We start from the raw sequence: 21,609 nt of genomic DNA on the forward strand, positions 1-21,609 counted from the left end.
ACTGAGCTACCCAGGTGCCCCACAAGTGTGATTCTCTAAAATCCAGGGAGAGGAAAGGGCTGGTGCGTCTGCACACTAGAGAGCTGCCCTGTTCATGCATTTACATCCGCCTTGTTCCAAAAGGAATTTAGAGAAGCAGGGATGTGAGGAGCCCCACAGAGCCGAAGCTACAGCCTCACAAGCCCTAGAAAATGTAACTTGTGAAACGAAGTGTGTCCTGTAATATCCCAAGACCACATGAGAATAGAAAAATAAAGGCTCTTTAGATAAAGGAGAAACCATATAGTTTTGGTGCATATCCGGAGGCTGGCAAAATAGTTTCAATATTTATCAATAAGATGTTTCATTTCAGTTAGAATAAGGAAATGCAAATATTACCCAATGTGGGACCCCGGGTCATGCCCCATTCATTTGGATAAAATCATTATGCTTGACGTGGAATATCCAGCTGGAACTAGAGAAAACGTTAAATTGTATGGAACGAAGAAATTATCTTGAAAGTGTAAGGACCTATTTTATATTTTTATATTTTAGCAAGAGGCTTTCATTGAGGTTAAACAAAAACCTTGTTGTTTAACCCTTAAACTGTCCCTGCTCCCTTTCCCCCAGGGCATTCACTTAAAAAAACGAGTCCCAGAAACAGCTCCAGGTAACAAAGCCCAGATACAAGGGTGGGTCAGGCCAGGTGGAGACATCGATCAGTGGGGGGGGGGGGGTTTGCATACTGTCTTCTTGGTTACCAAGGAGTATGCCCCACCCTTTGGGAGCCTTTTTGGTGCCAATCCTAATCAAGGTGTAATAGGCTGGTTCAGATGTCTACTAGGGTAAATTGTAACTCAATTGGTCACCTAGCATCACTGTGGAGTTTCCTGTGTGTGTTAAAATCTCATTGGTCACCTGTGCGTGGCCAGGCCTGACCTCATGGCCTTTGCCCTTAAAAGCTAGTCTGTGAAACAGAGAAGGGTCGCCCTCTCTTGTAAGAGGTGCGTCCCCCAACGATCGGTTAGAGTCTTGATGCTTGGCGTGAAATAAAGCTTTGCTTGACCTTCACTTTATATCAGTCTGGCTCCTTTAATCACGGACCCATTATTGGGGCATAACAGAAAGTAAGAATTTAGACACAACTTTGGAACTAGATCCAATCCAGGTTACAAATACACAGATCAATTAAAACAGACCCATCAGAAATTTGGATCAGGGAAAGACAGGAAATCGAAGCTGGGGCATGCATTTAGGTTCTAGGCTCCAAGAACATATTTCAGAAAAAGCCCAGATGCAAAATGTCCATTATCCAGCAGAAAGGCCTGGACAACATTTATGTTCAGAAACAGAAATGGTAGTCCAGGAAGGAAGAGGAGAGAATGACTTGATTTCCATGTGAAAGAGAAAAAGCTGGCAAGGAGGAAGTACAAAACACTTGGAAACATAATAGGAAATTAAATTCTACTTAGAGAAGGAGAAAGCCCGCTAGTCTGGGGGTGGAAGCCAAGGGGGGGACTCTGCATGCCCATTGGTCAATGAGCAGGAGAGCGGAAGAGAAGTGTGACCCAGTGTCCCATCCCTGTCTGTGATCTGAGCTGCTTCTGGGTCCTCCCCATGTCTCAGGAATCACCATCAGAATCAAAATAATAAAGGAATACTATAAACCACTGGACTGCAGAAAGGTGAACTTTAAAATAGGTGGTTTTACGGCAAGTGATGTATCTTAATATTGACGTTTTCAAAACATCACGAAAGAGGCTCAAAACTAAATTTCTTTTTTTAAAAATTTATTTATTTATTTTTGCAAGAGAGGAGAACGTGTGCACAAGGGCGCAAGAGCGGGGGAGGGGCAAAGGGAGCCGCAGACTCTCCGCTGAGCAGAGAGCCTGATGTGAGGCTTGATTCCAGGACCCCAAGATCATGACCTGAGCCCAAGGCAGATGCCTAACCAACTGAGCCACCCAGGGACGCCCACATTTGTTTCTTTAATTTTATTTTAATTTTTAAAAAAGATTTCTTAAATTTATTTGACAGAGAGATCACAAGTAGGCAGAGGGGCAGGCAGAGACAGAGGGGAGAAGCAAGGCTCCCTGCTGAGCAGAGAGCCCGATGCGGGGCTCTATCCCAGGACCCTGAGATCATGACCTGAACCAAAGGCAGAGGCTTTAACCCACAGAGCCACCCAGGCACCCCCGCACTGCATACTGGAAATAACTCAATTGTTAGTGTGTTGCTTGGTATGGGGTAGGTGCTCAATATACCTTCACAACTGGATGAATGAAAAAACATGAACTGAGAGCCACTCACCGCACTTGGTCAGATGGTGGGTGCTGCCCAACCTGCTACACCCTTCCTCACATCCTGGTCTCCCTGCCCTCTCCCTCACATTCCCGCCCCTCTGTCTGGCTAACTTCTCCCCAAGCTCCAGACTTTATCGAAGTGCTCCTAGAACCGCTTTTAAGCAGCTGTCCCTGACTCTGCCAAAGCCCTCACATGTGCCCTAATGAACACTTATTGCACGGTGCTGTGATTCTCTGGTTACTTGGCTCTGGGGCTGGAATGTTAATGCCCTGAGGATGGGAGAGCCATATTGCCTTCGTCACCATGGTGGCTTCAGCAGCTGGCCCATCCCTGGCACGAGGAAGGCACCCAGGAAATTGCTGAAGGAATGAGTGTGTGGGGCAGGGAGATGAGTTTTGGTGGGATGAGGGGACATGGGTCAACATTAATCACTAACACTTCCCAAGCTCACAGCTCATGGTCTGTTTCAAATCTGCCAGCCAGCGTGTTTTCTCATGTGGGCCACCCCAGCTCCTTGGGTGACAGACGTACCTCTGACACCCCAACGGAGAGAATGGTCCCCTGTGATCAGAGAAGGAACTCAAGTTCTCCCTCCCCTTTGTAAACCTCCAGTGACCAAAATAAGGGAGATGTGTAACTCCTATGTTGGCTGGGTGTTGGACGAACCAGGAATGACCTTGAGTTTGTCATCTTTGGCATCAAGGTCTCTCCTGTTTTTGTTCCTACTTCCCCTCCCCTCAAAACAGACTTGTTCTTCAGGCATTTTTCTGGAAGCCCCTGCTTGGCCAGGACAGATTCATATGATCCTGGGTTCTCAAGCTCGGAAGGGACCTTAAAGAAAGAGCTTCTCTATGGCACAGAGAGGTCAAGTAATTTGCTGAAAGTCACACAGTCGGTTGGTGCTGAAGCCAGGATACAAGCCTAAGTCAGGGGGACATTGCACTGAAGATACCCCAACTAAGGCAGAAAACTCTTGTTCTCCACAGCATCAAACCCATGCATTTGACACTGGAGGTCAAATGCAGTTCTGTTTACCCAGAAAATACTTCAATGTCTTTGCCATAAATACAGCAACCTGTAGTATACAGGCTGTCTTTGCCCATTTCATAGATTTTAGAACTCACTGTTCTGAGTCCCCATCACAATACTCAATCTGTGCTTCCTATCAGGGAGCAGAGGAATCATCTGATTCCTTCAGGCTATACCAATGATGGACAAAAACATGAGAAAGTGAGTTCACTGAGAGGACAGATCACTTTTTACTGGAGATAGATAAGGACATGAGAATCTGAAACATGCTCAGAGAGAACACGTCAAGACAAACTGTCCCCACTGCAGGCCATGCATGAAATCCAAGGCTCTTCTCGCATGTGGCCCCAGGGACGTTTTGGGAGTAGCTGTGCGTGCTCTGTCGCTGGGTCCCTGGGGGCTCAGGATGAAGGCACATCACATGATTATCTATTTAGAAACTGTCACCCTTCAATTCCTCAGTTCAGGACAAAGAGCAGAGTAATTAGAAACGAAGAAGAAGACCATTTACAATTACAGTGCTCTGTACCTTCTTTTTCGTTCCTGTGGCTTATTGTTCGGATGGCATTTTCCAGAGAGCCGTGACATGTTGACATAATTATAAGCAATATCCAAGGGACCAAGAATGCCTAAAGACCTCGAGCCAGTGATTTAAGGCTTATTTTTTAAAAAAGATTTTATTTATTTGACAGAGATCACAAGGCAGAGAGGCAGACAGAGAGAGAGGAGGAAGCAGGCTCCCCGCTGAGCAGAGAGCCCGATGCGGGGCTCGATCCCAAGACCCTGAGATCATGACCTGAGCTGAAGGCAGAGGCTTTAACCCACTAAGCCACCCAGGCGCCCCTCAAGGCTTATTTTAAGTGAAAAAAACAAAAAACAAAAAACCAAAAACCAAAAACCCAAAATGAGATAAGATGCCCTAACAGGATGCAATTTTATTTAGGAAAACCTGGTTATAAAAAAAAAAAGTGAAATGTGACCAAAGGTATTATCAAATATGATTCAGATTATTTGTTTCCTAATTTAGGTACTTATCCCACTCGTTCCAGGTCTGGTTTGAAAAGTTTAATTATTCAATCTTCTCTTAAGTAAAACTATGCATTTGCATTTCGTTAATGTGGGAGACAGAATAATGGCCTCTCAGAGCTGTTCAGTATCCTAATCCCCAGAACCTACGAAGCTGTCACTTCACATGGCAAAAGGGAAGTAGGATTGCAGATGGAATTCAGGTTGTGGAGCTGAATTTAAAATAGAGTGCTGATCCCGGATTATCTGGGCGGGCCCAACATAATTACAAGGGTCCTTCCACGTGGAAGATGGAGGTAGGAAGGTTGGTATCAGAGTGGTGGGACATGAGAAAGATGTAGCTGGTCAGCAATGGCTTTGAAGACCAACGGGGCCGTGAGCCAAAAGATGCAGACGGCTCCTGGAAAAAGGCAGGAAAGCAGATTCACCCCCACACCGTCCAGAAAGGAGGGCTGCCCTTGCCGACACCTTGATGGTAACCCGGGGACACCTGTGTCAGACTTTTGACACCCCCCCCCCCAAGAACCTCCTTAAGCCAACATTAGTGTTGGCTTAAGGCACTAAGTTACAGAAGCAATAGGGGTGGGCACTTGCGGAAGACAGAGGCTCTTTTTTTTTTTTTTTTTTTTAAAGATTTTATTTATTTATTTGACAGACAGAGATCACAAGTAGGCAGAGAGGCAGGCAGAGAGAGAGAGAGGAGGAAGCAGGCTCCTTGCCGAGCAGAGAGCCCGACTTGGGGCTTGATCCCAGGACCCTTGGATCATGACCTGAGCCGGAGGCAGAGGCTTTAACCCACTGAGCCACCCAGGCGCCCCGACAGAGGCTCTTTTTACACCTCGAAGGGCGATGTGGATGGAAGAGCCCTCCTCTCCTGGGTGGGAAGAAGAGAGTGGGAGTCACCCCTCTGCATGTCTCACTCTGCTACCCAACCCCAGGCCCGCATGTGCCCAGATGGCAGAGGTGGTTCTCGAAGCCTCCTGGGTGTTCAAGGATCACACCTGGGCTTAGCTCAGAGCAACAGCCTGCCTTGGGAGCTGTCCGGAAGCGGGACGCTCATGATGGGAGGGGGGAGGACCTTTTCCCAATTGAAGGATAGGATCCTGTTAATTAAGAAGCAATGCTTTGTGCTGAAAAGGCACACATCCAGACCCACCCTTTAATCTCTTTCGTTAGGATCACTTTTAAATCAGAGCAGCCGAGCTGAGGTTAGAGGAAGCATCTATTATTAACAGACAGAGAGAGGAGTGGGCTCCTAAGGGAGAGGCTGGTCAATCACCACACCAGGGAGGCACACTTCGGGGCTGATTCGGGCGCGTGAGCTGTGTGCTGTGCACGGGTGCATTAGTGATGCTGTGCTTAGGGGCTGTGTGTGTGTGTGTGTGTGCATGTAGGCCCTCCATTCCCGCGGGTAGTCCCACGATACCTACAGGCGGCAGAGCAGGCCAGGCTGGGGGAGGATGGTGTAAACAGGACAGAGCAAACCCACCGGCTGAGCCGCTGAGGGGACCTCAGGGACGAGGGCGGCGAGCAGACTATGAGGCAGAAACGTACCAGCCCCCACCAGAGACCCAGAAAAAGGAGCAGATGTGGTCTTTGCCCTTCAATGTTTTCAGCCTGGCCGGGGAGGAACATATACAAGTACTGAATGACACAGGGATAGTTTTGGAGCCAAGGGACCCCAAGGAGTCAACTCCATTCTCAACATGCTGCCTACCACGTGCGGGGGCTCCGGGTTGGACCGAGGGATGGACGATGTGCTCCCAGCTCTCTCAGATCCGGGAGGGAAGACAGAGAGATAAATACAGTCTAAGACCACAAGTCAGAAGAGAGAAGGCAGACTGTGCCCCAAGAGTCTGTGATTCTGTGAGCTAAGCATGGAACAGGTGCAAGAGACAGAGGCTGTGGAGAATGTGGGAAAGGAGAGGCGGGTATCGAAGGCTGGAGAAGGCTCTGGGGAGCTGACCTGGGGTTAAGACTCGAAGGGAGGGCAGGCTTGGAGCAACAAAGTCCTTCGTCTAGGCTGGAGAGGGTGATGACAGGGTCGTTATCAGGCAAAGGGGCACCACTGGTCAAGAGGGTGATGGTTGAGAGACAAGACGTTTTGGAGAAGCCAGATTAGAGAGACTTAAGGCCAAGCACCGGCTAGAAAGGCCCTGAGCCAAGGTCAGGAGTCCTCCGAGGAGCCAGAGCAGCCCCCAAGCTCTGGGACAGTCCTGTTGGCTGGAAATGAGCAAAGAACAAAGAGCCTGCGTCCTGCAGGTTTGGCTCTGGGGCTGGTGGTGGAGCCGCTAATTCTCGCAGAGTCTGAATTCCTGCACCGCCTTTGAGTTCCGGGGGGGGGGGGGGAGTGTAAGTGAACAGGCTCTGGCTGTGTGCCCACCTTTGACCGCCTCTGCAGGGTGATCGTTGGACCAGAAGCAGTGGCAGGTTACATAATGCAGGCGGGAAGAGGCCCTGGCCAGGACCTGCTCATCTGAAAAGGTAGCAGCGGCGTAAAGCCTCGGGAGCAGGAGGGCTGTGGAAGGGAGGAGAGAGGAACAGATGGGGCGGGGGGCTGAAGGCAGGGGATGCCTAGTGTCCCGAGGCAATGGAAAGGCCTCTTTGGAGGGACAATTCTCAGGACATGCCACCGCAGGCAGTTGTCAAATGCCAGTGTTGGGCTCCTGGACACAGTAACCTTGCCCAGAGAGGTCTGTAACTTGGCAGTTCCTTCCCTAGTCACGCTTCCAGCCAGAGGACAAAAACAGGCTTACTTATCTAAACAGAAGTGTTCCCTTTCCTTTTCCCAATTATTAACCCGAGGTTGTTAAATAGCTTACAGGATCAGAGGTCCTTCTAAGAGGAGAAAAATTCAAAAAGGTCTTGGGCTCAAGGCCCACTTTCTGTCCGGTAAGAAGGGTACTGTCCTCTGCAGATAAGGCAACAGAGAAGCTAAGCAAGTTGCCCAAAGACACAGGCGAGTCAACAGCAAAGGAAGAGCAGGAATTAGCCTTCCAGAGCAGGGAGCGCTGTTCGCTGCGCACAGTCTCAGAAAGCAGGCTTCCATTTTCCGGAGAACTGATGACTTTCCATCAGCCCACCCACGGGCTCACCAGTCTCCAGCCGGTGGCTGTCAGCAAGCAAAAGTCTGGGGACTGAGGCACCACCAGAAGGCACAGTTTCAGCTGAACCGCTGATGGGATCACTTGGGCAACTGCCTAAGTTTTTTTTTTTTTTCTTTTTAAGTTAAATTAAAATCCACAGTATCAACTACTCTCTGAAAAGAAGAATTCATGCATCATTTAGATCAAACACACCCCTTTTCAATGTTCTAGGGATCACTGATGATCATTGAAAGAAACAAACCAACAATACAAAGTATTAACAACAAATGGAAGCCTCTTCCTGAATTTAGAGTCATTTGTGGGCAAATGGCTGGAGAGATTATTCCTCCTAAGAAAAACCTGCAAGAATTTATTTCAAACCAACTGCTCACTTCAACCTTCTCAAACCTAACATGTTCTTGCTTATCTACTGCTTTTCTTCTTAAGGCAGTAAATATAACAGAGCAAAAGTTCCACCAGAAAACATTTTGAAGGGTGCCTGGGTGCCACGGTCATTTGACTGACTGACTCTTGGTTTTGGCTCAGGTCATGATCTCCAGGTCGTGAGATTGAGCCCCATGTTAGGCTCTGCACTCAGTGGGGAGTCTGCTTGCAATTCTCTCTCCCTCTACCCCTTCTGCTTATGCTCACTCTCTCTCTCTAAAATAAATAAATAAATCTCTAAAAAGAAACCCCAAAACCCAAACCCACACATTTTAAGATATGGATATACTGGGAGTGCTGGGAAGTGACCCTCAAACCCAGAGTGGTTCCTTCCTGTTCAGGAGAAAGGCCAAGGATCCAGCAAGTGGATCATCTCCCCTAAATGGACAAGGCATTGCCTTAGGAGGACTGCCAGCAACGTTCTACCAGCTCCCTTCAGCTCCACCAGGACAAGGGGCTGGAGTATGATGTGGGGACCAAGGACAAAGGTGGAGAAAGCGGCTGCCACATGGCAGGACAATAAAGGGGCAGACTGTACAGTGTCTGAAATTAATAATAAAATTGACGAAAAGCCAGCCTGGTTTTACAGGCATCACGTGCCAGCAATCCTAAACAACATCAGTGATAAAACACTTGTCCTTGAAAAACGCTTCTTTGGTCTATGTTATAAACAATCGGCATCACTGCCACTGAGCATGGATAACACGTAGGTAAGGTTCACATTAGACTTTGAGAAAACATATCCTTTCGTAAACCTGGTTTTCTCCATCAAAGTCACTTGGAGAGCTCCTAGTGCACAGCCAGTCCCTAGGGCTGTGGAGTTGGCCACACACGGTCGTTTCAAGAGAAAATTCTCAGCAGTTCCAAATTGTGCGCTGGCTTTGGACACTGTTTGCAGCTCCCGCCTTCCTGAGACCACATGTTTCCATGTTCAGGAATTAGGTTGTAAGTGTGAACATTGGTAGTACGGGGGCACCAGGAAGCTGAGTTACTTCGGTCATTCCGTGTGGCCACTTGGGAGTTTTTATTTGTGTTTGAAGTTTAGAACAGTGACACAGAGTGTGAACTGCTAAGGGTACTATTTTTGCTTGGTAAGTATAATTTTTACTCACATGTGATATAGTTGACTAAGTTTGAATAATATTTTTCAACCAGAAGCTTATTTTTTATTTTTATTTTTTTAAGATTTATTTACTAGAGAGGGGGGAGGGGAGGGGCAGGAGGAGAGAGAGAATCTCAAGCAGACTCCCCACTGGGCACAGAGCCCAATGCAGGGCTCAATCTCACCACCCTGAGATCACAACCTGAGCTGAAACCAAGAGTCAGATGCCTAACCGGCTGAGCCACCCAGGAGCCCTAGAAATGTCTTTTTTTTTTTTTTTTAAATGTATTTATTTGACAGACAGAGATCACAAGTAGGCAGAGAGGCAGGCAGAGAGAGAGGAAGGGAAGCAGGCTCCTTGCTGAGCAGAGAGCCCGATGTGGGGCTCGATCCCAGGACCCAGAGGCTGAGGCTTTAACTCACTAAGCCACCCAGGCGCCCTTGAAAACATCTTTTTAAATGGTTGAGGGATAGTGTTTAAAATTTAAAAAAATTTAAGCAATAAAGTGGTAGATCCCTGTAGGGCTTAGTGGTTGCTAGATTATAGGCAACTCCCGCAGATGTTTCACTTTTTTTTTAAAGTAAGTGAACAGTGATTTACATAAATTACATCAGGCTTCAACCAGTGATCAAAATTCAGTGGATATAAAAACTAGCAAGAGGGCCCCTGAGTGGCTCAGTCGGTAAAGTGTCTGCCTTTGGTTCAGGTCATGATCCTGGGGTCCTGGGATGGAGCCCTATGTCAGGCTCCCTACTTAGTGGGAAGCCTGCTTCTCCCTCTGCCTGCTTGTGTACTTCTTGTGTACACTCCCCCTGCTTGTGTACTTTCTCTCTTTCTCTGTTAAATAAATAAAATCTTTAAGAAAAAAAAAATAAATTGAGCTTTTTTCCTGTTTTGTACTTTAAAATTTACTTTTTTTTTTTTTTTTTTTTTACATTGTGGCATATTTCTATGCGTAGCATTCAATAAGAGAAACATTTTGTTACTTCTATTTCCTTTTTGGCTATCATTATGATCATTTCATGATCATTTTTTTTTTTAAGATTTTAATTTATTTATTTGACAGAGAGAGATCACAAGCAGGCAGAGAGGCAGGCAGAGAGAGAGGAGGAAGCAGGCTCCCTGCTGAGCAGAGAGCCCAATGCGGGGCTCGATCCCAGGACACTGGGATCATGACCTGAGCTGAAGGCAGAGGCTTTAACCCACTGAGCCACCCAGGCGCCCCTCATGATCATTTCTGAAGGGAGTCTGTCATGGAAAGGAGGGGACAGTGAAGTGACAGGTACCTGCGGCGGGGCTCGTCATGAGAGAGCAAAGCCCTTCAACAACCTGCCAGGCGCATGCACCACAAATCTGCACAAGAATGCAGATCAGCTTCTCCCCAGACCACCAGTTTCTCTGCTAATGCTCGATGTTCCTTTCTTTAAACATTGACTCACGCAGCAGCCACAGTGACGGTGAGTTCTAGAATGCAGAACTCAGCGATGTGAAGGTTCGTGATAACTTGGCAGGGCCGGGGATGGGAAACCCGAGCAGGGCCCGCAGAAGGTGGTGCCGCGCTGGGGTCTGGCCCTTGCCCAGGCCTGAAACCAGAGGCTGGCTCTCAGCAGCCAGAGTGTGTGGTCCCTGCTGAGCCAGGACCTACTTCCCGGTCTTCGGGCAGGGCAAGCGGGCAGGCGTGACAAAGCAAAATTAAGTGGATTTGGAGCGAGCCCACATCGGAGGAGCTTCTGAACGGTGCTCACCTTTTACCAGGGACAGGAGGCAGACACCATGAATAGAGGAAGTGTCAAATCTTGGAAATTAAAAGATCAACGGTGGGTAGGGTAGTGAAAAGAACACAGGCTTTGAAGGTGAAAGGTCTGGGTTCGGATTTTGATTCTGCCATTTATGGGCTGTGTAATCTTGGGCAAGTGACTTAACCATTCTGAGCTTCAGTTTATTTGTTTGTAATGTGGGGCTATAACCCCACCTCTAAAAGCTGTCCTGAGATGAAACAAAATCGTGTCTCTCCTCTGAATACCTAAGAGCATCTTACTTCTCCTTTAGGTTTCAACAATGGCAAAATTATCTACAGGGACAGAGCCAAAGACTCGTGTGGCTTATGCAACAACCCCACCCCCGCCCCGCCCCTGGGGGTGCCTTGGTGGTCAGGTCAGGCCCAGAGACTTCTCTAAGAATGCAGAGTACAGCCTGGATTCAGCGGAGGAGGGCAGGCACGCTCGGAGATCATGGAGGTGGCAAGAGTGTCAGAGATGTTTTAAGAAACAATCTGGCTGGAAGAGAAGGAGCGAGCTAGGATGGTTGACCAAAGGGGGCATTTGTTTTGTTTTAAAGACAGGAATCATTAAAATCTCCTACATGCTGACATTGAGGAAGGGGTCAGGAGAGGAGGAGAAGACAGAAATAGGAGAAGGGGAAAAATAAAAGCGAAGGAAGCCTCCCAAATGGTGGGAGAGGTGGCAGAATGGAATTCCAGGCACGGAGTTAGAGGGGGCTTGGACGTAGCCACGCTGCCCAGGAAAGGGGCAGGGACACATGCACAGCGAGAGCTCCGGCTGGAGCAGAACAGAGCTAAACGAGCACTTGGCGTTCGGGTCAGCCTAGCATAGCACCTTGACCGTCCCCAGCCCCACCCAGGGGATAGACATTGCTTCCTTCCTCCTTCCTAACACTACCAAATCCCAATATCACTGCCCCCCCCAACATTAAGGACTGTATTTTTCCATAACAAATCCCACTGGTTCTATTCCAAACGAGAGCTCAGGGGTGGCCTGATACTCCCGCCTTCCCCTCATTATTTTACTTTGAAAAATTTTAACTCCCAGGCAGGCTGTACAAATAATACAGTCAGCTCCTAGGTACCCTCCTGAATCCACCAGTTATAAATATTGTCATCATTTGATTTCTCCCCATCATTCTCTGTATATTCACGTATAATTATACATAGATACAATTTAGTTTCAAACAATATTTTTCTAACTATAAAAGCAGTCTCTGCTTATGTAATCAAGTACAGCAAAACATACAGAAGTACTTACCTATAATCCTACCACTTGAGATATCGCTATTAATATTTTCATGTATGGCCCTTTGTTGTTGTTGTTTTCAGTTTTTTTAAGTCGACTCCACACTCGATGTGGGGCTCGAACTCATGACCCTGAGATCAGAAGTTGCATGCTCTACAGACTGAGCCAGCCAGGCAGTGCCCTCCCGCCCACCCCCACCACCCACATGTCCTTTTTGGATCTTCATATGCATTTTTAGACATAGTTAAGATTATACTAAACACAGAATTTGTACCATGTTCTTCTACTATGTCTAAAGTGTTTTCTCAAGTCATGTAAATTTCCATAGACAATTTCCAATGGCTACCCACCGTTCTACATAACCATTTCCCTGAGGTCGGACACATGGCCTGCTTCCGAGATTTCCTATACTAACACCACTTTGGTGAACTTCTTACTAAATACATCCTATTCATGTTCCTAATTATTTCCTTAGGACAGATTCCAAAAGTGAAACTCTGAGGTCAAAGAATGGTGATATATACTTTTATTTTCTTTCTTTTCTTTCTTTTTTTTTTGAATAGGCTCCATGCTCAACATGAGGCTTGAACTCATGACTCTGAGATTAAGGAACCCATGCGCCACCGCCTGAACCAGTCAGGCGCCCTTGGAGACTATTATTTTAAAGCTTCTCTCTACATCCTGCCAAACTGCTACCTGGAAATTTTTCCAAACATTTCCTGCCACTGGCATTGCACGGGAGCAGACCTAACATCACTGAACGGGGTGGGTGCGGGGGGCACAGGCAGGGAGAGGTTTGACCCTCCCAAATCACCTGTGACGGTGGAAACCAAATGAAGGGGTAGAGAAACCCCGCCTCTCTGGGCTTCTCGTTCTGGCCCACTGCGGGCACTTGAGAAACGGTCACTGCATGAGCAAACAAATCCACAAACATGAATTTCTGCATTCCTATCACATGTCCAACACAAGCGACAAGGAGAGAGAAGGGAAAGAAAAAGCAAGGGATCGTGGGATGAGAGGCGCTAACTGTGCGTGCAGGAGTCAAAACTAAATTCGCCCACATACAATATGGCCAGTTTTCTCAGGACAACCTGCCCACAGCTTGTGCTGATGTCTGCCGATCTCCCTCTGCGGCAGGTAAGCCTCGATCTGATTCAGCTCCGAATTCCAAGCAGTTAGGAAGACGGAAGATGCAGAGAGTCAGGTGTGGCATCCACCGCCAGCCCCCAGCCTTGCCCAGAGAGGGGCAGCAACATTACCTAGGGAAACAGGGAGGCCTCTCGCAGCTGATTCCTGCCGGGAGCTGGTTGTCCAAGAGCCGGCCTTGGCCACCGAGATGATGGCAGTTCCCCACCTCAGCGCTTTGCAGTGGACGTGCTGTCACTTCATTGGGATGATTTTCCATAAGTGACTCCTGGTTGTCATCCCTATTCCAAACGGGCAGGAGCAGCCCCTACTGGCAGAGATGGGCTGGATGGGGGCTGCAGGGAGGTAGTGGGGACACACCTGCCTAAGAGTGGGATGGCCCTAGGGAGGGCGGGAATGACATCACAGTTGCCCTAGGAGAAGGGCCAGGTCTGTGAAGTCATGGAGTTCTGGGGCCTTTCTCCCCCTGCTCTGGGCACTGGGTTATTGGTCTTTTTTTGCTTTCGAATGGGAAGTGATGGACGAACAGGCAAAGAGGAGAGGGGAGGAGGCTGGGAAGGCAGCCCATCACTGTCCGATACTGGGGAGCTCCTACGCCCTTCTCCACTCCCATGAGCCCTGCTAAGGGAGGATGAACTGAGCAAAGGAGCCTTCAGAGTCACAGGTGACTTAAACCCTACACTCATATCTGAATGGGCTTTGGAGATTCCAGACTTCGAGCACCTGATGGGGCACAGGGCAGGAGGCTCTGTGCCAGTGTCCCCACGGTGGGTTGGGGGCTGCCCTCTCTCCTCTTCCTGCAGATGGGCTCTGGTCGGATTTCAAGGGAGAGAGGGCTTAGTTGTCAAATGCAAAAAGAGGGCTTCTGAAATCCAGAATGTACTTAAGGATCATGTCTTTTCAATGCAAACACTCAGCTACCACTTGGGGCCGGCAAGCCTCTTTATTTTATTTTATTTTATTTTATTTTTTAAGATTTTATTTATTTATTTGACAGACAGAGATCACAAGTAGGCAGAGAGGCAGGCAGAGAGAGAGAGAGAGAGAGAGGGAAGCAGGCTCCCTGCGGAGCAGAGAGCCCGATGCGGGGCTCAATCCCAGGACCCTGAGATCATGACCCGAGCCGAAGGCAGCGGCCCAACCCACTGAGCCACCCAGGCGCCCCTATTTTATTTTATTTTTATTTATTTATTTGACAGAGAGAGAAAGAGAGATCACAAGTAGGCAGAGAGGCAGGCAGAGAGAATGGGGGAAGCCGGCTCCCCGCTGAGCAGAGCCCGATGTGGGGCTCGATCCCAGGACCGCGAGATCATGATCTGAGCCGAAGGCAGAGGCTCAACCTACTGAACCACCCAGGTGCCCGGCAAGCCTCTTTTCTAAGCACATGACAAGACTGAGTTCATTTCATTCTCTTCCCAACTGCAGGAGGTGGGTAGTATGATTTTTACACCAATTCTACAAATGCAGAAACTCAGGCACAGACAGGCTGAGCAACCTGCCCACATTCACACAGCTAGGACACGGCAGGGCTGGGATTTGAACCAAGGCACTTGGTTCTAGAGTGTGGGCGTGAAACCTCACTTCCATGTTGGAGAAACTGTGGGAGAAGTTGTTTCCCAGAAGCGATGGCTGAGTTCTCCTTCCCATGGGTTTGTACGGTTCAAGAAGGGGGGCCGTTCCTAAAGATAGCAGGGGGTAGGTCAAGGTCACATACAGTGGCAATAGTGGCTGAGTCCATGAACCTTGCAGTGTTCTTATGAGCTGCAGAGGTGAGAGAGATTTTAATGAGAGACTCAGATTAAAGCCGTGGAGCCGTGGAGAAGCCCTGGGGACGGGCTGGTTGGGACATTCCCTCAGCACCCATAATCAAACCTGGCATGGTGGGACCACATCCAGGCCGCCCCGACCCTGAGTCTCAAGAGTGAACGCTACGGGGCTTCTCAAGAGTGAACCAGCTGTGGAGGGGCCACCGATTCCTGATGATTCTGGGGACCTGTCCTAGCCTAGCGTGACATTCCTGGTGGGGATCCATCCCCAACCTCAGCCTCATCTCTGGGCCACGTTCCCATCCTGTTCTCAGGGAAAATCCCCGAGTCATGACAGAGGACACAACTAATGCTGGAGAGAGGCCTTTAGGTAACACCTGTTCTGGGCATCTTCTCTCTCTCTCACTTTTTAAAAAGATTTATTTATTTAGTTAGTTAGTTGAGAGAGAGAGAGAGAGAGAGAGCATGAGAGGGGAAAAGGTCAGAGGGAGAAGCAGACTCCCCATGGAACTGGGAGCCTGAGGCGGGACTCCATCCTGGGGACCCGGGATCATGACCGGAGCTGAGGGCACTTCCCCAACCAACTGAGCCACCCAAGCGCCCCTAGGCATCCTCTCTTTAAAGAGAAGGTCAAGTTTCTTGATTGCAGCTCAGGCTATGATCTCAGGGTCATGAGATCTAGCCCTCTGTCGGGTTCTGCTCTCCATAGGGAGTCTGCGGGAGGATTCTCTCTCTTCCTCTCCCTCTGTGCCTCCCCACGCACTCACACACGCACACTCTCTCTAAAATAAATAAATTATTTTTTAAAGTGTCAAGATGCCTCAACATAACACCTTCACTGCACCTATAAAATGGACTTATAAAGCCACTGCGTGTGTGTTTCTTCTCTAGCTGGACTCAGCGTCCTAAGGACCAGGATTGAGGGTTTCCAAAGCACGTAGGAGACATTCAGTTGGAACTGCTGAACCTTTTCACACCTTAAGGTATAAATTATTTAGACATCATGGCTGGGAATTTTGATAAAAAAGCCCCAGTTGGAAGATGGCCACCAAGAAGCATCAGACGAATGGAAGCCTGAAAGAGCCACATATAAGGCCTTCAGGAAGAGGGGCCCAGAGCTGTCCAGAGCCAGCCATGACATAGGCCACAGAGAGGACTCAGAGTATACATCAGTCAAAAATCATTGGCCAAGGGTCATGGGCTTAGGTGCTTTGAACCTCCCTAAGGGGACTGTCAGTCCCTGCTTCTCACTTCCAGAAGGATGGCACCAAAAAGCCCAAAGCTGACACCGAGCGGGTCTCAGCCTCAGCTCTTTGAGTAAATGTAACTGTCACTCCACTGGGATGATTTTCCATAAGGGACTCCTGGTTGTCACCCCGACTGTAGACCAGCAGCGGCAGGACCAGGACCATACGTCCTTCCACTAAGGTCTCAAAATCCCCACCTCAGGAAGTTCTTCCTGCTGTCTAGCTTGAATTCCTCCAGACACAGTTTAAACCAAACAGTCTGTGAGTTATATGGCAGAGTTTTAAAGCTTCTAAATTAGTAACCCATACTTGGAAATTTAATCTAAGTACAATTTATTTTTTTAAGTTGCTAAGAGAATGGATCTTTTTTTTAAAAGATGTTATTTTATTATTATTTTTTCTTTTAAAGATTTTATTTATTTATTTGACAGAGAGAGATCACAAGTAGGCAGAGAACAGGCAGAGAGAGAAGGGGAAGCAGGCTCCCTGCTGAGCAGAGAGCCCAATGCAGGGCTCGATCCCAGGACCCTGAGCTCATGACCTGAGCTGAAGGCAGAGGCTTAACCCATTAAGCCACCCAGGTGCCCCTTAAAGATTTTATTTTAAAGTAATCTCCATACCCATTGTGGAGCTCGAACTCCCAACCCTGTCCCACGCTCTATAGACTGAGCCAGCCAGGAGCCTCTGAAGTACAATTTCTGATTTATCTTGAGAACTTGGAATGATCTGGCCAGGCTGGGCCCACACTTGCACAAGACACCACCATAGGCTGGGGGCTCCCCAGTGCCAGTCCCGTGGGGGCATTAGGCGACATGCTTCTTGTTTGGGCTCTTTGCACCTTGTCCCTGAGGGTCCCAAGCCATCTGTTGTCACCCAGTTACCTAAGCCATCACAAACCCCTGCAGATTTCCCTCCAAGCCCCGTGACCCCAGGCCAGACGCTGGGCTTCCTCCAGGGAAGGCTGCCCAGAGTAGGTCGTCTAAGGGGAGGCGGGACTGCAGTGTCCCGCATGCCCAGTGGCTGCGGAACATCAAAAAGCAAGCAGTCTCCATGCTCTGGCCCAGCTTGTCTCGTAGGACACATTCCCGAAATGGCTGCCAGGGCTTTGCCTCCGGGTCTGGAGAAGACAACTTTCCTGTAAGGGATACTGACGGCCTGTGTCGGAGGAGAAAACTTCCCACCGCCGGTTCTGAGCCGGCGCTCATGGACGGAGACACGTGTCAATTGCGTGCCCAAGTCTACATGGAGGAGCACAGAGAGGTTCTTGTTCTAGTTCTTTTCATTATAAATCCTGCTACAAGGACAATGGAAGGGAAATGGTCCCACATTTTCACTGAAAAGTCTGGGGAGGGGACGAAAGAGTAAACGTCTTTGCGATCAGATTTTCCCACATTCACAGTTGTCCCTTATTAACTATTCCCGGCTTGCTCATGATGCTGTGGAAGAATTGTGCAAAGATGCATGCATTTACCACAGGCGGGCCTTTTTGACATTCATTATGAATTTAATTATTATTAAATACCCACAGTGTGCCAGGCGCCGGGCAGCAAATGAGGGGCAGACGGGAGGAAGGCTCCATGTCGCCGGTCAGTTGTCCCTGTAATTGCTCAGCCCCGCTGCTACGTTCCCAGGCCCTGCAGCTGGAGCCTGCCCGGCCCCCCTGCTCTCTTAGGACTTCAGATGGGTTCCCTGAGGGTCAGTGGGTGACGGGGGAGGGGCGGATGTGTCTGTGGATTCCCGGGCACTAGGAGGCGACTGCAGGCAGCCTTATTAGAGCACTCCAGTCTGGTGTCCCTAAAGGACAGGGGGCAGAGCTGAGCCCCTGAAATCAGGCACAGTGTTGAAGAGCCAGGCCGGAGGCCCACAGCTCGGGGAAAGGAGGCCCCTCGAGGCAGTGATGCTCTGGCTGCAGTGTCCTCCAGGCCGCGGATGAGGAAGGGGCTGCTTCACTGCTGAGTGTAAGGGACTGTGGGAAGGCTACCTAGCCACCCCGAGCCTCAGGTCCCCCAGGTGAAACAATGGCTAGAATTGCAAATTCAACATTTCATTTGGTGGATAGAGTGCTGAAATGAGATGAACCAGGCTAACACATGTTAGCCATCACCGTTCTTGTTTTTTTCTGTTGTTACTGTCAACTCCAGCCAGGCAGCTGGTCACCAGGAGCGAGGAGAGCAGAGGGCTTGGGGGAAAGCCCAATCCAACTCCCAAAACAAACAAAAACAGACACACCAAAGCGACCTGAGCCCTAGAATCTGTACAAAGCTTGTGCATGGCTCAGTGAATTGCAGGTGCACACGGAGCCCAGGAAAAACCTTTCCTGCACCTGCATTCTCCACCTACAGCTCAGCTGGAAGTTTCCCTTGTCTACCGCAGCCAGGTGCCCAGGCTAGACCACAAAGGCCTAGCTCACGTCTCCGATAGACCTTAGCAGCTTTGAAGGGCCAGGCCCATCTTGAGTCCCCGTGAGCCCTTCTGAGCTGTGAGCCCACCGACCTCCACTAGAGCCCAGCAGCGAGGAGAGGAAGGAAAGAAATATCAGAGAGGCGGAGTAAGCAGCCAGCTCTGGTCAGGAGCCCAAAGGTTCCCACAAGCTCCTGTGTGGGTGTGGCTACAGGAACTAACCTGAAATGGGGCTCTCTGCACGGGGTCTGGGTCTTCCGAAGCCTCCAGGGTCCTCTGCAGGGTAGAGGGAGGGCCAGGATGAGGGCTCCCGCCTCAGCAGGGGTGAGGGTGCATGGGCAGAGGGAAGGAGGGCAGCCCCTTCCTCCAGTTCTGGCGAGTCCCGAGTCCAGGCCTGCTGGATGGGAGCGGAAACAATCCCACAGCTTGCCCGGGTGGAGAGGGCATGGCCAGGGCAAGGGTGGCCAGGTAGCGACAGGCAGGGCTGGAGTGGTCATTGTCACTGGCAGGTGGAGGGCCCACAAAGACTCAAAAAACACCGGAAGGATGGAAAATGGGAGTAATTCAGATAAATTTTTTCAAGGCGGTATCTGTATTTTTTTCTGATTATAAAAGTAACTCACGCTGCTATTAGAATTTTTTATGAGAATCTACTCATGTGTTACTAATAATAAGCTTTTGGACACACACACACACACAGACTGGATTTGGGAAAAAATGCAAGCGCAGACAGTAGAAAGCGAGAGTCCCTCTATAACCCACCTTCAGTTCCACAGCCTGGCCTCTAAAAGTTTAATAACACAGGGGCACCTTTGCAGGGTGTCATGGGGGCTGTTCAGGAGTGTGACTAAGGGCTAGCCACTCGCTGTGCTCTGTCCTTTATAGGAATCATTGCCACTCCTTAACCACAGCCCTGAAAGGGAGGTGCTATTATTCCCATTTTTCAGATGTGGAACCAGGCTCAGAGAGGTCAAACAGCTTACCCAAGGTCACACAGCTAGGAGAGGGCAGCCAGGAGTCAACCCTGGTCTGCTCTCCTCCCAGGAGGGGGCTCTTGCTGCCGCATCTCATCCAATAATCCGGGAGAGCAGGAAGGAGGTAGGTAAACAGCATCTCATATCTGTTTCTTCAGTAAGACATAGTAACCAGGGAAAACTTTTGGTGCTAAGAATAAGCCAGGCAGGTGCAAAAAGGGACGTCCCCCTAGCAGCTTTTGTGCTAACACGGGGTGGAGGGGGCAGACTTTGGAAATGAAAGGCAAGTGGCTCCAGGAGCCAGCAATGGAAGAAATGGCCAAAAGTGGACAGAGAAATGAATGAGTCCCTCCAGCCTCTCCCGGGGCTCACCGCAGGGGTGGGCGGAACGGGTTGGTGGTTGTGTAGCTCTTGCTTATACCGCAACATGTCCACGGCTGGGAAGTGCTTCATCTCCGTGGGCAAGAAAAAACTCATTAACCTAATGGATATTTTCCAGCAACAAATGTTGCTTCTGTGTTTAAGCACACTGGAGGGGAAAGCTATTCCATTAGGGACACCCAGGCATCCTCCAGGAATTGTGGACATGCTCTAGGAAAATTAGCGGGTATTTTCAAGCAGCGTGAATGCTTCTCCTTTCAAAAGGAGGGAAGTCAATTCAGCCTGGCTGGTTTAATGAAAGTCCCTCGACTGGCCAGGTGGGTCTAAGAGTGCCCCTCTGGTACCCCAGCCACTGCAGGGAGGCAATGCGGGGCCTTGCACAAGAGGAGGAAGGAGACCTGTGCTAGCTGAGCTTTGCTATGAACTTGCTGTGTGACCCTAAGGAGGTTACTTTACCTCTCTGGGCTATTACCTCATTTCTTAAGTGGCTCTGGCATCTGCTCAAATGCCAGACTCATGGGCCTTAACACCTTGCACTGGCCCCTCTGTGGATTTTTCTCAGTATAACCTCAAAGAGCAGGGGAGGTATGAGAGAGAGGAAGGTCCTTCGAGGAGGAGAAAAAGAAGTGAAGGGAAAGTGGTGATTCATTTTAAGGATGTCATACATTTGGGGCAGCTCCCAACACTTCCATCTTTCTCTGCTGGCCCCTTCTTTCTCCTCGCTCCCAACCCTCCCGTCACATGGTTGACAGAGGCCATGAGCCACCATCATGGGAACCCTGGTGACTCGGTCAGGAAGGCAGCAGAGGAGGTCTGGGCAGTGGCTAGTTGGTGAGACCAGGTGGCCTCTGGAGTTCAGGGTCCTACATGGTTCTGGGAGTTCAGAGCCCTACAGGCCAAGCAGAGGGAGGCTTAACCAACAAACAGTGGGAGATGCTCCGGCCTGATGGGGAGGAAAGCTACATTCTAGCAGGGGCTATGCCTGTCAGCTTCTCTGGAGAGCGCCAACAGGACAGCACGGTAATTAAAACTGAAATGAGGCCTTTGGAGGATTGGCTAGAACGTCTCTGAGGACTGCTGTGTTGTTTCTGGAAGCAGAGACTAGAAGTGCCTTTTTGCTTCTCAGGGTGTGGGAAGTGTCCCGAGAGAGCAGGGACTTGGGGCCGTGTTCTCTGTGCTTCAAGGAATGTGGGGGATTCTGGAGGACCTCAGACAGGCCCTGGAATCGGGAGTGCAGTCGGCTCACGGAACTTACTCCAGAAGAGACAGGCCTCGGTGCTGGGCCAGGACACAGGCCCCTGCCTCGAGGCAGGGCTGTGGCCAGAAAAGGTACCAGCGCTTGGCCCCCACAGCGGAGGTTCTAGAATGGCAGCTTCCATTTTCTCCCCTTCCAAACAGGAAGTGCCACCTAGCCTACAGTGGGAGGATGAAATGAGGTCATTTGTGTGAAAACACTGAGAGAAAATAGCACTGGAGTTGTTTCTGATATAAAAGGATTGGGCATGAAGAGGGTCAAGTGGCATATCATTAATCCCCCGCCCCCGGGTGGGGTGTGTCTCACTCCCAATGCAGGCTACTAGCCACTCTGGGGACCCTGGTGGTGGCTCATGGGGCTAGTTTGGGTTGTCACGAACGACGGCAAGGCTTGGGCACTTAAACAACACAGTAGCCAACCTCTCTTTGTCCTCCTGCCCC

General features: G+C 49.6%; 1 protein-coding gene and 1 long non-coding RNA gene across 21 annotated transcripts in view; one reads left to right on the forward strand and one right to left on the reverse strand.

Annotated features, from left to right (window-relative positions):
- MAPT (microtubule associated protein tau) overlaps positions 1-21,609 on the reverse strand; it is a 94,204-nt gene that overhangs the window by 54,915 nt on the left and 17,680 nt on the right. Inside the window, exon 1 of one of the 20 annotated variants that reach the window (XM_059148038.1) lies at positions 13,260-13,348. The exons of the other annotated variants lie outside the window; for them this stretch is intronic. The gene's annotated coding sequence lies outside the window, so the exon portion shown is untranslated. Of the gene's footprint in view, positions 1-13,259; positions 13,349-21,609 lie in introns of those variants that run through there. 20 annotated transcript variants of the gene reach the window in all.
- Positions 13,631-17,648, forward strand: LOC131815909 (uncharacterized). The gene is made up of 3 exons (XR_009347884.1): positions 13,631-13,810; positions 15,804-15,895; positions 17,224-17,648. It is a non-coding gene; the product is annotated as an uncharacterized LOC131815909 (long non-coding RNA).

The sequence above is a fragment of the Mustela lutreola genome, chromosome 15 (genome assembly GCF_030435805.1).
Source record: "Mustela lutreola isolate mMusLut2 chromosome 15, mMusLut2.pri, whole genome shotgun sequence".
Classification (NCBI taxonomy): domain Eukaryota; kingdom Metazoa; phylum Chordata; class Mammalia; order Carnivora; family Mustelidae; genus Mustela; species Mustela lutreola.